Source organism: Eubalaena glacialis, chromosome 2 (assembly GCF_028564815.1).
Source record: "Eubalaena glacialis isolate mEubGla1 chromosome 2, mEubGla1.1.hap2.+ XY, whole genome shotgun sequence".
NCBI classification, from domain to species: Eukaryota; Metazoa; Chordata; class Mammalia; order Artiodactyla; family Balaenidae; genus Eubalaena; species Eubalaena glacialis.
The window spans coordinates 61339743-61353620 of NC_083717.1; the positions used below are offsets into that span (position 1 = coordinate 61339743).

At 49.0% G+C, this 13878-nt stretch overlaps 1 protein-coding gene across 1 annotated transcript in view; it reads right to left on the reverse strand.

Moving 5' to 3' along the window:
• LINGO1 (leucine rich repeat and Ig domain containing 1) overlaps positions 1 to 13642 on the reverse strand; it is a 78964-nt gene extending 65322 nt beyond the window's left edge. The window contains exon 1 of the mRNA XM_061181885.1: positions 13630 to 13642. The gene's annotated coding sequence lies outside the window, so the exon portion shown is untranslated. The remainder of the gene's footprint in view (positions 1 to 13629) is intronic.
• Positions 13643 to 13878: the final 236 nt, after the last annotated feature.

Here is a 13878-nt window from a genome sequence, read left to right on the forward strand (position 1 = left end):
CTCCTGCCCCAGCCTGTTGGGTCTCTGGCTGGCTGACCACTCCCTCCTGTAGGAGGCTCCTGACACATACTCTCCTCATTTTCATCGCACCCCTTCATCACTCCTCCTTACACATGGTCACAAGCTGCTGTTTCCATCCTCCCCTCCCTTCTCCTCCCTGGGCCATCTCACTCACACCAGTGTTTCAATCACCCTCTGTCTATGCCCCCCAGTAGCTCCCATCATGCCCAGAGGAGAGTGGAGGCCCCTGACCTGTCTCCCACCCTCCGCTCTCCTCCCTCAGCTCCAGCCACAAGGGCCGCCCCGCTGCTCTCTCTGCCTCCCTCCAGATCCACACAGGCCTGGCTCCTCCTCATCCAGGTTCAGCTCAAGACACCTCCTCAGAAAGCCTTCCCTGACCACCATGTGCAGGAGCCCCTCCTTACCCGTGTCACACTACCCTGATTGACTGATTTCTCATTTGGTTTCCCCTGTCTCAACAATCCCACGGTGAGCTTTATTTCCAGTCAGGTTAATTGAGGTATAATTTACTTGCAGTAAAATTTACCCTTTTCAGATAACAAATACTAGTGAGGATGTGAAGAAAAGGGAATCCTTGTGCACTGTTGGTGGGAATGTAAATTGGTGCAGCCACTATGGAAAACAGTATGGAGGGTCCTCAAAAAATTAAAAATAGAACTACCATATAATTCAGCAATTCCACTTCTGGGTATATACCCAAAGGAAATGAAAACACTAACTCAAAAAGATATATGCACTCCTATGTTCACTGAAGCATTATTTACAATAGCCAAAATATGGAAACAACCAAAGTGTCCGTCAATGGATGAATGGATAAAGAAGATGTGAGATATAACAAAATATTATTCAGCCATAAAAAATAAGGAAATCCTACCACTTGTGACAACATGGATGGACCTTGAAGGCATTATGCTAAGTGAAATAAGTCAGACAAAGACAAATACTGTATGTGGAATCTAAAAAAATAAAAATAAAAAAACAAACTCATAGGAAAAGAGATCAGACTTATGGTTACCAGAGGCAGAGGGTTGGGGGAGGAGGAATTGGAGGAAGGTGATCAAAACTTCCAGTTATAAGATAAATAAGTTCTAGGGACATAGAGTACAACATGATTATAGTTAACACTGCTGTCTGTTATATAGGAAAGTTATTAGGAAAGTAGATCCTAAGAGTTCTTATTACAAGGAGAAAAAACTTTTTTATCTCTTTTCTTCCTCCTTTTCTTTCTATTGTATCTATATGAGATGATGGATATTAGGTGGTAATCATTTCACAATATATGTAAATCAAGCCATCATGCTGTATGCCTTAAATATATACAGTGGTGTATGTCAATTATTTCTCAATAAAACTGGATCAAACTTTATCCTTTTTAGTGCACCGTTCTAAGCTTTGATAGCTGCATACAACGTGTAACCACTACTGCAATTAAGATACAGAACAATTCTATTAACCCCCAGATCCAAAAATCTCCATGAGCTGTCCCTTTGTAGTCAACTCCCCCCACTCCCTACCTCTCACAACCACTGATCTGTTTTCTGCCTCTACAGTTTTGTCTTTTCCAGAATGTCATACAAATGGAATCATCTATATGTAGCCTTTTGAGTCTAGCTTTGTTCATTTATCAAATAATGCATTTGAGATTTACCTGTGTTGTTTCTTGTACCAGAATTTCATTCTTTTTTTTTTTTTAATTGCTGAGTAGTATTCGATTGTTTATCCATTCACCAGCTGAAGGACATTGGGATTTTTTTCCAGTTTTTGGTGATTATGAATAAAGCCACTATAAATATTCGCATACAGGTTTTTGCGTGAACATAAGTTTATATTTCTCTTGGGTAAATACCTAGCAGTAGGATTGCTGGGTTATATGAAGCATATTTTTAACTTTATAAGGAACTGCCAGACAGTTTTCCAAAGTGGCTGTACCATTTTGCATTCCCACCAGCAACATATAAGAGTTTCAGTTGCTCTGTATCCTCACCAGCACTTACTGTTGTCAATTTTGCAAGAGTCATTGTAAGAGATAGGCAGTGGTATCTCACTGGGGGTTTTAATTTGCACTTCCCTAATGACTAATGATGATGAGTGATTTTTTTATGTGCCTGATTTATTATTTTAGTACCATCACTATTTGAAAGTACCATCTTGATTTAATTATTTCTGTTTATTTTCCATTTCTCCCATCATATGTGAGAGCAGGGACCTTGGCATCTACTCCCCCAATATCTAGAAGAGTATCTGGTACTGGATAATGATGATGATGATGATGATGATGATGATGATGAAGATGATGGTGATGATGATGACGATGATATTGAGCATTTATAGAGTCCTTATCATGTGCCCAGCACTGTTTTGAGTGCTTTACAAATATTAACTCATTTAATCCTCACAACCACCCTAAGAGAGACAGATGCTATCCCCTTTTTAAAGAGGAGAAAACAAAGGCAGAGAGAAGTAATTAACCCATAGCTAATAAGGGACTGAGCCCAGCTTCAATCCCAGGTGTTCTGGAGTCATAATCAGTACATTACCTGGCCCATAGCAGCCACATTTGCTAAAGGAATGAAAACGTGGAAGAAAGGCAACAACTTCAATCCAGCGTGCCATGGACTGAATGTTTGTGTCCCCCCAAAATTCATATGTTGAAACCTGATCTCCAATGTGATGGTATTTGGAGGTGCAGCTTTGGGGAGGTGATTAGGTCATGAGAGTGCAGCCCTCATGAACGGGATTAGCGCCCTTATAAAAGAGACCCCGGAGAGCCCTGTCGCCCCTTGTGCCATGTGAGGTCACGGCGAGAAGATGGCATCTATGAACCAGGAAGCAGGCCCTCACCAGACGCTGAATTTGCCAGCACCTTGATCTTGGATTTCCAGCCTCCAGACTGTAAGAATTAAACTACTGTTGTTTATAAGCCACTCAGTCTCTGGTATTTTGTTATAGTAGCCTGAACAGACTAAGACAGAGTGGCTTCTAGATGCCGCCTCTTGGATTTTCTCCCTCCAAAACTGAACTCATTCTCACTCTCAATCCTGCTTCTCCTCCTAAAAAATTCATTTTATGTTGGTATGGCAGGTGTCCAATGGGGATAAGAGGGGTGAGGCTGAGTCAAACCTGGAGCCTGATGGTAGAGGGCCTGGGCCTGCCACGGGGCTTATTCATTCGCAGGGACTCTTCCTCAAAGCTTTCCCCATCAGTCCCTCCCACAAACCCTGGGCCTCCCCAGGTGGAGAGAATGAACAGGAAGTCATGGCCTTGGCAATTCTGAAACCCTTGCTCTGAGAGCACCCCATAAAACCCCTGCTACAGATAACTTTACTGCTCACTGAATGTCTGGGCACATTTCCTCCATGCCCTCCCCCCCACAGAATGTCCCCACACTTCCTCAGCTCCTTTACAGGTAGTTGAGGCCATATGAGAAGTTCTGGCCAGTGGGCTGTGAACAAAAGTGATGTGTGTCACTGCTGGGCCAATGCATTTAGGAGCCAGTGAGTGCCTCTACCATTTTCTCTTCTTTGCCACAGTGGCTGAAGGAGGCCACAAGTTCCAGATGGGGCAGCTACCACATGGTGGAGCTTCTGTCAGCCTGGGTCCCTGTGTGACTAAATGGACCAGAGGCTGCCACCCTCCCCACTTCCCACATCGAACATGTAATGTGAATTCATATGGTAAAGGAAGAAAGAAGAAAGGGGCCTTGTCACATTAAATCACTGAGAGTTCAGAGACAGCTTGTTCGTGCAGCACATCACTATGCTACCTACATCCCCACTGGCCACATGGGGGCATATGGTTTGAGAACATGTTTGGATGACTTTCTGGGTGACAGAATTAAGCTCCATTTGGGAGCTCCTAAATGACTAGGATTTCAGTGGGGGATGGAATATCTCAATCACCAAGTTGAAAGGTTCCCCATTCGCAAGGGAAAGGGGGCAGTTCCAGGCCCTTCGGCAGGATCCACTAGCAGGACAATCCCCATCTGGGGAAGGGAGGTGTGAGCCGAGGCAGCTGGGAGCATCTCCATGACACCTGGGGCCTTGGCCTACATTCAAGGGCTTGAACTTGACTTTAGAACAAAGGCTGGAGTGTCTTTAGAGCTTTATCCCTAACTCAGGTTTGGGACCAGCTCTCAGAAAGGCGCTTGGACCCCAAACTGGTCTGTCCTGGAATGGACAGTTTGGGGTCGGGGAGGGGGAAGGAAACTCCAACAGGGCCTTGGAGCCGCAAATGACAATGCACTGCAAGCTTAATTGTAGGTTTATATTTTGAAAGCAATTATCACCTTGAATGTTGTGTGCTCCTGTGGGACAACACAGGGAATAGGGAGAAGAGGCCTCCCCTCAAGATAAGAGCGGGGCACTGGTAGATGATCTGAGGGGAAAGTCCTTAGTTTATATAAAGCCCCTGTGACTTCTTGCATTTTCCAAGAAGTAAGATTTGGCTACAATAAAATACACTGTCTCCTGCCACACACCCCCTCCAAACTGGTACAATACGGCTTCTTCGAGGCCATTAAAAAGACCTCTTGAGAATGAGCACTGGATGCCGGTGTCAATACTTATCTACCTGCATCCAAAGGCCTGTGGTTTTGAAATGGGGCCAGGGTAGCTGGAAACTGTGGCCTTGCATGGCACCCTGCAGGGGTACTGGGGTGTGCTGGGGTGGGGACTTGGATCAGAGGTAGGGGTGGGGCTGTTTAATGTGTAGAAGCCCCTGGGGCAAAGGTGGACTTGGTGGAACCCAGGGCCCTGGGGACAGGGGCTTCTAAAAGAGCAGTCATAAGGAATCCTCTCTCAGAGGCTTTGGGGGTGGGGGGCCGGCAGTTGGGTGTGGCTGTTCCCTGGGAAGGACTGAAGCGAGTTTTGCCATCCTTTTGGCTAAGAATAAAAGGGTGTGACTGATACAGTTCAACTGAAAACAAAATCTCCCAAAGAAACAGGCAATAACTGCTCCATTCTTTACCACGAGGGTTTATTTACTTGGGGTTTTTTGCTTTTTTTTTTTATTTTTATTTATTTATTTATTTATTTGGCTGCATTGGGTCTTCATTGCTGCACGTGGGCTTTTCTCTCTAGTTGCAGCGAGCGGGAGCTACTCTTTGTTGCGGTGCGCAGGCTTCTCATTGCAGTGGCTTCTCTTGTTGCGGAGCACAGGCTCTAGGCGCGCGGGCTTCAATAGTCATGGCACGCGGGCTGGCACACGGGCTCTAGGGTACAGGCTCAGTAGTCGTGGCGCATGGGTTTAGTTGCTCTGCGGCATGTGGGAATCTTCCCGGACCAGGGATTGAACCCGTGTCCCCTGCACTGGCAGGCGGATTCTTAACCACTGCGCCACCAGGGAAGTCCCTATTTGGGGATTTATTTACTTGGGGGTTTATTTTGATGATGAGAAATCCATAATGATAAGTTTGGTGATTTTAGTGAGTTTTTTGGCATAGGAGAAAATCTAAATTGGGTGCAGACCTGAGATTTTAACCCAGTTTGGACACCTTGCACCCACCATGATGACCACAGGATTTGCTTAGATATGCTAGTGGTAAGGAACTGTGCCCAGAATTTGCTGTGCTTTCTGCTTTTGTTTCCTACGGGCAAGTTTCCTGACAAATGATGCTGAGAATTACTCATCCTGGGGTCAAGGATCCAGCGATGGCTTGTGGCTAGAGTGGAGATTTGGCTGGGCTGGGGTCAGCTCAGACCCCTGGCTCGAAAGTAAACTTGAGGATCCCCACTCAGGGAGGAAGGGGTTTTAGATTTGGAACTTATGGTCTGGGATCCAGAGGCCTGGGCAATGTTGGGATGAATGCATTGGCTCATGGAGAATGCCTGACTAGAACTGCTTGGGGGAGGATTCCGTGAGCACGACATGAATCGTTTTCCCCTGAATGGTTTTTGCTGACTGACTGGGCTTTAATTCACTGTCTGCTAAGGGTTTGGGGGATGAAAACAGAGGACGAAGTTTCAAAGGCAAATATTGAAAGAAGTTCCTGTGGGGAATTGAGGAAGAGCTGGCACAGGAGAGAGGTGGCAGGTAGAGGGAGGATGGAGAGGGATGGGAGAGGGTAAAGGGGCACAGACATCACCATCTCGTCGCAGTCACCATAGACAGCATCCCGAGAGCTCCGCCCTCACTGGGCTAAGCACTTCCTATGCACGAACACGTTCAATGCGCACCAGCACCCTAGGAGGTGGTACTGTCACTGTCTGCATTTTCAGGATGGGGAAACCGAGGCACAGAGAGGGGGAGTAACTTGCCTTATAAGGAATGAGGCTGAGTTTCAAACCCAGGCAGTCAGGCTCCAGCACTCATCCTAAGAGTCCCTGATGAAACTGGGTTGGTCAGGTTAGAAATGAATGAAAGGCCCGCCCCTCAATGCTACTGGCAGGAATTCTGTCTGTGGGTGGTCAGATCTAAGTTGTCCAAAAAATCGCCTTTCTGCCAGTCACTAGCTCTGTGACCTTGAGCAAGTTACTTACACTGAGTCTGCTTCCTTATCTGTAAAACATACTTTATATGGTAGTAAAGATTACAGAGCATGTGTGAGTGTGTGTGCGTGTGTGTGTGTGTGTGTTGCCTTGTACAGTACTTGGTAGAGAACAGGAATTCCACAAAAAGTAGACACCCCTCCTCCCTGCCATGGAGCCATAGCACAGATGTGCCAGTCTCCAGAACTTCCAAGCATGGACATGGGCATGGACATGTATATGCATGTACGTACTCATATATCCACATGTCCCTGCCTGGGTGAGCACTCACATGCACAGGCATGCATTTCCCTCCCTGGTCCTGTCCCTAACTCAGGCTGGTGGAGGCATCAGCCGTGCAGTCCCCAGCCAAACACCCAGACATCACTCTCGAGTCCTTTCTTTCCCTCTCTCACCCTCACATCCTCTCACCATAGTCAGCCAATTCCTATTTCTCAAACTCATCTTCTCCCGGCTCTCCCTCACCCCCACCCCAGCTGGCTTGCAGTCCTCCCTCCACCCACCCTCCACACAGTGGCAACCAGAATGACCTTTCCCAGTCACAAATTTGACCTCACCCCCGCTCCGCTTAAAAGCATTCCAGGAAGACTGGCCAAGCAAGACGTGAAACTCAGAAGCCCTAAGGAGAAGTCTGACAGATTTGACAGAATAAAGATATAAAGCTTCTATATGGCCAAAGATACCATAAACAAAGTTAAAAAGACAAACAGCAGACTAAGGGAAATATTTCCAACACATATGAACAGACAAACATTTTAAAATTTCTAATATACTAAAAGCTCCTTTTTACCAATAAGAAAAAGGCAAAAAGAAAAGAAAAATAAGCAAAGGATGTGAATAGTCAATTCACAAAGAAGAAAATACAAATGGCCAATAACCACATGAAAAGATGCTCAGCCTCACTGGGGAGAAGGGAAGTGAGTGTTGAAACCACAGTGAGATGATCTCCTGGATTGGCAAAAATTAAAAAGCTTGATAATGTTCAGTGCGAGGATGGCTGGGGAAATGGCTACCTGCAGATACCAAGGGTGGCCCAACCTTTTGGAAGAGCAATGTGACAGTAGCTATCAAAATTTAAGGGGCTTCCCTGGTGGCGCAGTGGTTGAGAATCTGCCTGCCAATGCAGGGGACACGGGTTCGAGCCCTGGTCTGGGAGGATCCCACATGCCGCGGAGCGGCTGGGCCCGTGAGCCACAATTACTGAGCCTGCGCGTCTGGAGCCTGTGCTCCGCAACAAGAGAGGCCGCGATAATGAGAGGCCCGCGCACCGCGATGAGGAGTGGCCCCCGCTTGCCGCAACTAGAGAAAGCCCTCGCACAGAAACGAAGACCCAACACAGCCATAAATAAATAAATAAATAAATAAATAACCCCCCCAAAAAAAAAACAAAAAACAAAAAAAATTTAATAAGCATACCCTTTGCCCTGGCAATTCCACATCTAGGAGTCTATCCTATAGAAAGGCTTACATGTGTCAGCCAAGGTATATATACAAGGATGTTCACTGAAGCATTATTTGCAAGAGTGAAAAATTGAAGACCACCTAAATATCCATCAACCCAGGACTAGTTACATAAATTACGTTATGTCCAAACAATGGAGTATTAGGCAACAATTAAAAAGAACATGGGAGATCTGTATGCGGTGACACTGACAGATGCCCACAACACACTGGTAAATGAAAAATGGAAGTTGTAGAGTAATGTGCATAATACAATTCCATTTCTTTTTTAGATAATATACAATAAATATGTTTATAAAAGCACAGAAAAACTTCTGGAAGGAGGCATACCAGACCAACAATAGTGGGACCTCGGCAAAATGAGATTTAAGGGCAAAGAGGGAACTTCCCTACTTAATAGGACACACTTCTACATTGTTCCAATTTTTACATGAGCAAACATTGTTTTTGTGGTAAAAAAAAAAAAAGGAAAGGAAAAAAGAAGAAAAATACCCCATCCATGGCCCCTCACTGGCTGTAAGACAAAGTCCAAACTCCTCGGGGTGGCCCCTAAGGTCCCTCAGGACACAGCCCTTGTGTGCCACCAGCCTGAGGTCTCCCCTTGTCCCATTCTTTGCCTAAGTCTAGATAGACAAGCTCAGCTCCCTTTTAGTCCCCCAGACTGCCTCTGGGCCTCTGTCCCTGCGGTTCTATCTTCCCGCAATGTACTTTCCTGCCTTCTGTGCCTTATCTTTCAAGTCGTTCCTCGTGTGTCGCCACCTTCTGGAAACTCTCCCTGAACACTCCCCCACACTCTGCCTTCTCTCTCCCTCCCAGCAACGGTGACAGTCAACAACCAGGGAGCACACATGTGTCTGTGTCGGGGCTGTGCTGTATGCTTTACATTGTATTGATTCCCTCAATCCTCATAGCAACCCTAGGAAGGTTTGTCATCACCTCATTTAACAGATGAGGAAACTGAGGCAGAGAGGGGTTACCCAACTTGCTCAAAGTCACACAGCCAACAATCAGCAGAGCCAGTGAGTGGTGCCAGGCAGGGCACCCGTGCAGCCCCCCACCAGCGCTCAGCACAAAGTATCTATACCGGCCAGGCTTCAAGACTTGCCTGGGAGTCTCAAGGTTGGGGTTTGTCTTGTTCTTGCCCCCAGATCCTGGGCAGGTCAAGCGTGCACAGGGAGGTCTGCTGGGCCCAGAAGCCAGCCCCCAACGCCACCCAGCCAGGGCTAAAGGAAGCAGCTGGTCTCCTCAGGGAGCTGGGGCGGTGGTGAGGATGGGGGCTGGGACCAGCGCAGTTGGGGGTCAGCTGACCCAGGACTGCTGAGGAAAGGGACGGTTTGTGGAGCTGCAGCCCCACCCGAGGCGGGGACCCAAGCTACTCCCTGCACACCTACTGTGTGTCGGGCCCTGGGGGTAATGGGCCAGGGAAGCCGGGGGCCAGGAGACTACTCTGCCCTCCACGTGCTGTAAAGTCAGACACATGGAGGCCAGGAGCCTAAGAGAGGGACAGACCAAGAGCTGTCGGATGGTGCTCGCAGGAGCGGGGCCCAGGCTTCTGACTGGGATGAAGCAGACAGGGGGTCTCCATGAAGGAAGTGGCATCAGGGCCCAGCCTAAAAAGATGAAGGGGATCTGGGCAGATGGAGTTGAGGAAGGGAACTCGGGGGGGCTGGAACAGCTGGAACAAGGGCCTGGGGGTAGGCAAGTGTGCGGAGCGTTGGGGAAGAGTCACTGGTTTTGGCTGGAGCACAGGACAAGTAGGGAAGCAGCAGTGGATGAGGGGGTAGGGGTGCTGGGGGCCCTTGGAGGGGGCAGCTGCCCGCAGGCGAGGAGGGGGCACTCTGGAGCGGGTGGATTGCCTACGATTGGAACCTGGCAGGCAAATCCACCTTTGCAGTTAGCTGCAGGACAGTGACCTAGCTCCCCACCTCAGTGCCCTCATCTGTAGAAAGTCATGCACCTTCCTAGACTGCTGAGAGAATTCAATGAGACAGTGATTTGCAGCACCTGGGACCCAGGGAGGGGGGATGGCCACGTCTGGTGGGGGCACCGTGCCCGAGGAGGCCGAGGTGGCTCACGGGGCATCTGCCCGTGTGATGTGAACTTGTGGGGGCAGATGACCCACAAGGCCTCCCAGCCCAGCAAAAAGTATTCAAATACTATCCTTGTGTTTAAAGTATAAACTCCAGGTAATGTCATTTCACACTCTGCACCTTAAAGAGACATGAGAGGCAGAGCCCCACGATCTTGAGCAAGTCCCTGCCCCTCCCAAGGCCTCAGTTTCCCCATGCGAGTGTTGGGTGACTGGTTGGGCGGTTTGTTCAGGCCTGGTTATTCAGAAGGGGTTGAGCCATGGAAGGAGGGAACCGGGGGGTGGGGGAGGTGCAGAAATCCAGAGGGGTGGGATTCAGAGAGGGGAGGAGTGGGGATGGAGGAAGAAGAAGACTCTCCTTCCTGGGGCTAGTCCCCTACCCAGCCAAGGCCCTGCTCACACCCCCTGCTCCGAGGCCCACCAGCCCTCACCAGTGGCCGGTCGTATTCACTCAGTTCGGGGTGGAGAAGTTGGAAGAAGAGGAGCCCCTGCCTCCCAGGGCAAGTTCACTCGTGGGAACAGTGGTGTGCAGGCCCGGAGACAAGTAAGACCTGGGACCATGCCCCACTGGGCTACTTCAGGCTGAGTGTCATTAGGCAAGTCCCTGCACGTCTCCATTTCCTCTTCTGTGAAATGGATAAAAATGCTTTCCTTGTAAGTAATATTACCAGCCCAGTGCCCAGCACACCACCAACCTGCCCCAGAGGTGAGTCCTTTGGTTCACCAGGAGCTGAGCATGCCCTGGGGGAGTCACAGCCAGCTCTTGGAGGCGGGGAGAATCACTCACCCTAGGCACCCCCAAGACCCCCATGGGTGCCATCCTCCTCATCCCTCACAGGGACCCTATCTTAGCTGCTTCCCCACTGGCCCATCTCCAGCACCTCCCCCTCCCACCTGCTGCCAGAGGTACACTCCAAGTGAGGCCCACTTCGACTCTGATCACTCGGCTGTCATTGACTGCTTGCTTGTCACCTCCCCCACCAGCCCTGTGGGCAGGAACCACATCTGATTCATCTTATCCATTGCAGAGTGTGGGGTCTGGCACAGGAGACCTGCCCACAGGCAGCAGAGCTAGAAGTGGGAATGAACAAACACGACCATTCACCCCTCCCACCCGGCACCTGTTGCTCTACTGAGTATCCATGACAATGCTGGGCTCAGTGTGGGGCTGGGGTCAGAGCTTAGCGTGGGACCAGGATCAAGATTCAGTCTGTTCAAGATCAGGGCTCAGTGTGGGGCTGGGATCAAAGTTCAGTCTGTCCAGGATCAAGGATCAGTGTGGGACTGGGGTCAGGGTTCAATGAAGGAAGTTTTCTGCTCCCTATCATGAAGGGCTCAGGACTTCTCCCAGTCTTACCCACTGCTTTGAAAACAACATATCCTATCCCTGGGGTGCTGGGGCCTGTCTTCTGAGTCTCCACTATGCCCACCCTCTACTCAGGCAAGGCCTGTCCTCTGCTCCACTCCAGGCAGCTATGCTGGGATTCCCATACTCACTATGCCCCAGCCACCACCTGACTCCTACAGAAGGGGCTCAAGGCAGGAAGTGCTTCCTTGCATCCTTAACTGGTCTTCAGAAACACAGCAAGGAAAGTCAGCCTTCTGGCATGAATGCATTCCTAAGCCAAGGAGAAGTGGTTTGTGAGTTAGCTCAGATTTTTCTATTATCCACCCCACTGTCCCCATTCCATTAGCCCAGATGATCCAGTGCCAACAGAGGTAAACCCAAGTCTGGCTGAACATGAAGGTGAAGGTGTTAGCTGGTACATGGCAGTGAGATATGCCACCCAAATACCTCCTCCTATCACAGTGCCTGAAATCCCTCCTTTATGCTCCTTGCTTTAAGTAACTCTTGCTGACCCTCCTCTGAAACCTCCGTCCTGAATCAGTTTTCAGCTGGGTGCGGGGGCTGCTGGATCCCTCAGCCCTGGGTGACTCAGGTCTAGCCCAGGTCTGGCACTCACAGGGCTCAGAAATGGGAGCTGAATCAGAGACTGGCCTGAGTGGGCATCGGAGCTGGGCAGAAGGCTGCGCCCACCCCTCAGCAGCCCCACTCACCCAGCCAAACCCTCCATTACTACTCTGCCTGCTACTCTCAAGCAGAGGGTCAAGTTGGTTTGCTGGAAAGACACATGGTTCTAATTTTAATTAATTAAAGAAAAATCTAATCACTGCATTAAACTTCTCATTACTCCACTTGAATACCCATTAAGTAAATTTAATTACCAGAGGATTGGGTTTCCCAGTCTCTTTCATTAGCTTCTGATAAGATGAGGAATGGGAAGGGAAGAGGGTGGGAAACAGAACAATGCCATTTTTAACCCAAGGAGGGCAAGGTGGGCATTGTACTGGGGCTACCATGGTCAGGCTTTGGTGCCTCCCTGAGGACAGGCTTGGCCTTGGGCCTGGGGAGACCCCCACCCCAGCTGCCTCTAGAAAGGAAAAGGCCTAGCATTTGGCTGCAGTCAGCGCTGAATGCTTCATTTATGGCCACTCTTGGTTATTTATACCCCACCTCCTTCTAAAAGAGTTTGAGGCTGCTAAGAACAGCACAAACTGAAACATAAGAGAAGAAATCAGAACAAGGGAAAAATATGAGAGAGAAGAAGATGAAGCCAATGGCAAGACTACTGAGCAACTGCATGCCACAGCATCCTGAGCACTTATCAGAAATGGGCCACAAACCAGCTATGAGCTTCCTAGCAGCCAAGGCAAAGAGAGCAACACACTTTGGCACTAATGCAGTAACCAATAGAGTATTCATAAGGAAATGCACACTGAGCCTTAGGCTTTCCATCTGTAAAAAGGGTGGAGTTGGCAGATGAACTAAAGGAAATAACCATTGGCTGGAGCAGTCAGCAAAGGTTTCCTAGAGAAGGAGAGACCTAAACTGGGCCTTAAAAAAAAGGATAGGGCAGACTCATCTATAATAATCATTTGTTATTTGCCTCCCCCAGTTGGAGGCATCTCTTCCTGCCAGCAGGACCCTGCGCTTCCTTTGGGAAACACTCTCCCTGTCATTCCTGGTCACATGGTTGGGGAAGGACAGACCCTTATTCCCAGCCCATTCATGTTTCCAAGCCCTGCGGACCCAATTAAAGGAGCAGGATGATCTTAATCCTGCCAATAGGGCCCAAGAGATCAACTCCAGGACTTTTATTTGTTCTATCAGGAAACCAGATTTTGTCTCTAGCCCAGACCCCAGATTTCAACCTGGTAGCATGTTGCCCCAGAAAGTGCTGGCAGATGTCTTATGATCACATCATGTGAAAAGCCACTAGGAGTGGAGCCATCACCAAAAAAGAGAAGCAGAGAAATACAGACAGAAAACAGATCCTGTTCACATTGTTGAAACCACCGGATCAAGCCCTGCCTGAAGCCCAACCTACCCCTGGACACTTCAGTTACATGAGCTGATAATTTCATTTTATTGAAATAAGATTTTTGCTACTTGCAACCAAAGGGATCCTGACAGATACAGTGTTCAGAAATGTATCCTTCCTGTTCCAGAGACCAAGAAGGCTCAGACATCCCCAGGAGCTAGGGAGTAGGCAGGGTGGGTATGCCACCTACCGTGACTGCTATTGTGCCTGCTGAGTCCTGAAGCTTGAGGAGTCCCTTCGGCGCAGGCTGAGGTGAGGAATAGGCGTGGGAGTGGGTGCAGGGGCTGGACAGGGCCAGAGCCCTGGAACACTGGCAGGAGGCAGACTCAAGGCAGCCAGGACATGGCTGTGGGGTCCCTAGAAAAAAGAGAAGCAAGAGTGAGCAGTACAGTTCACATGGGACACAGAGGGGCACAGGGCATAAGGCAGATGGTGGCCA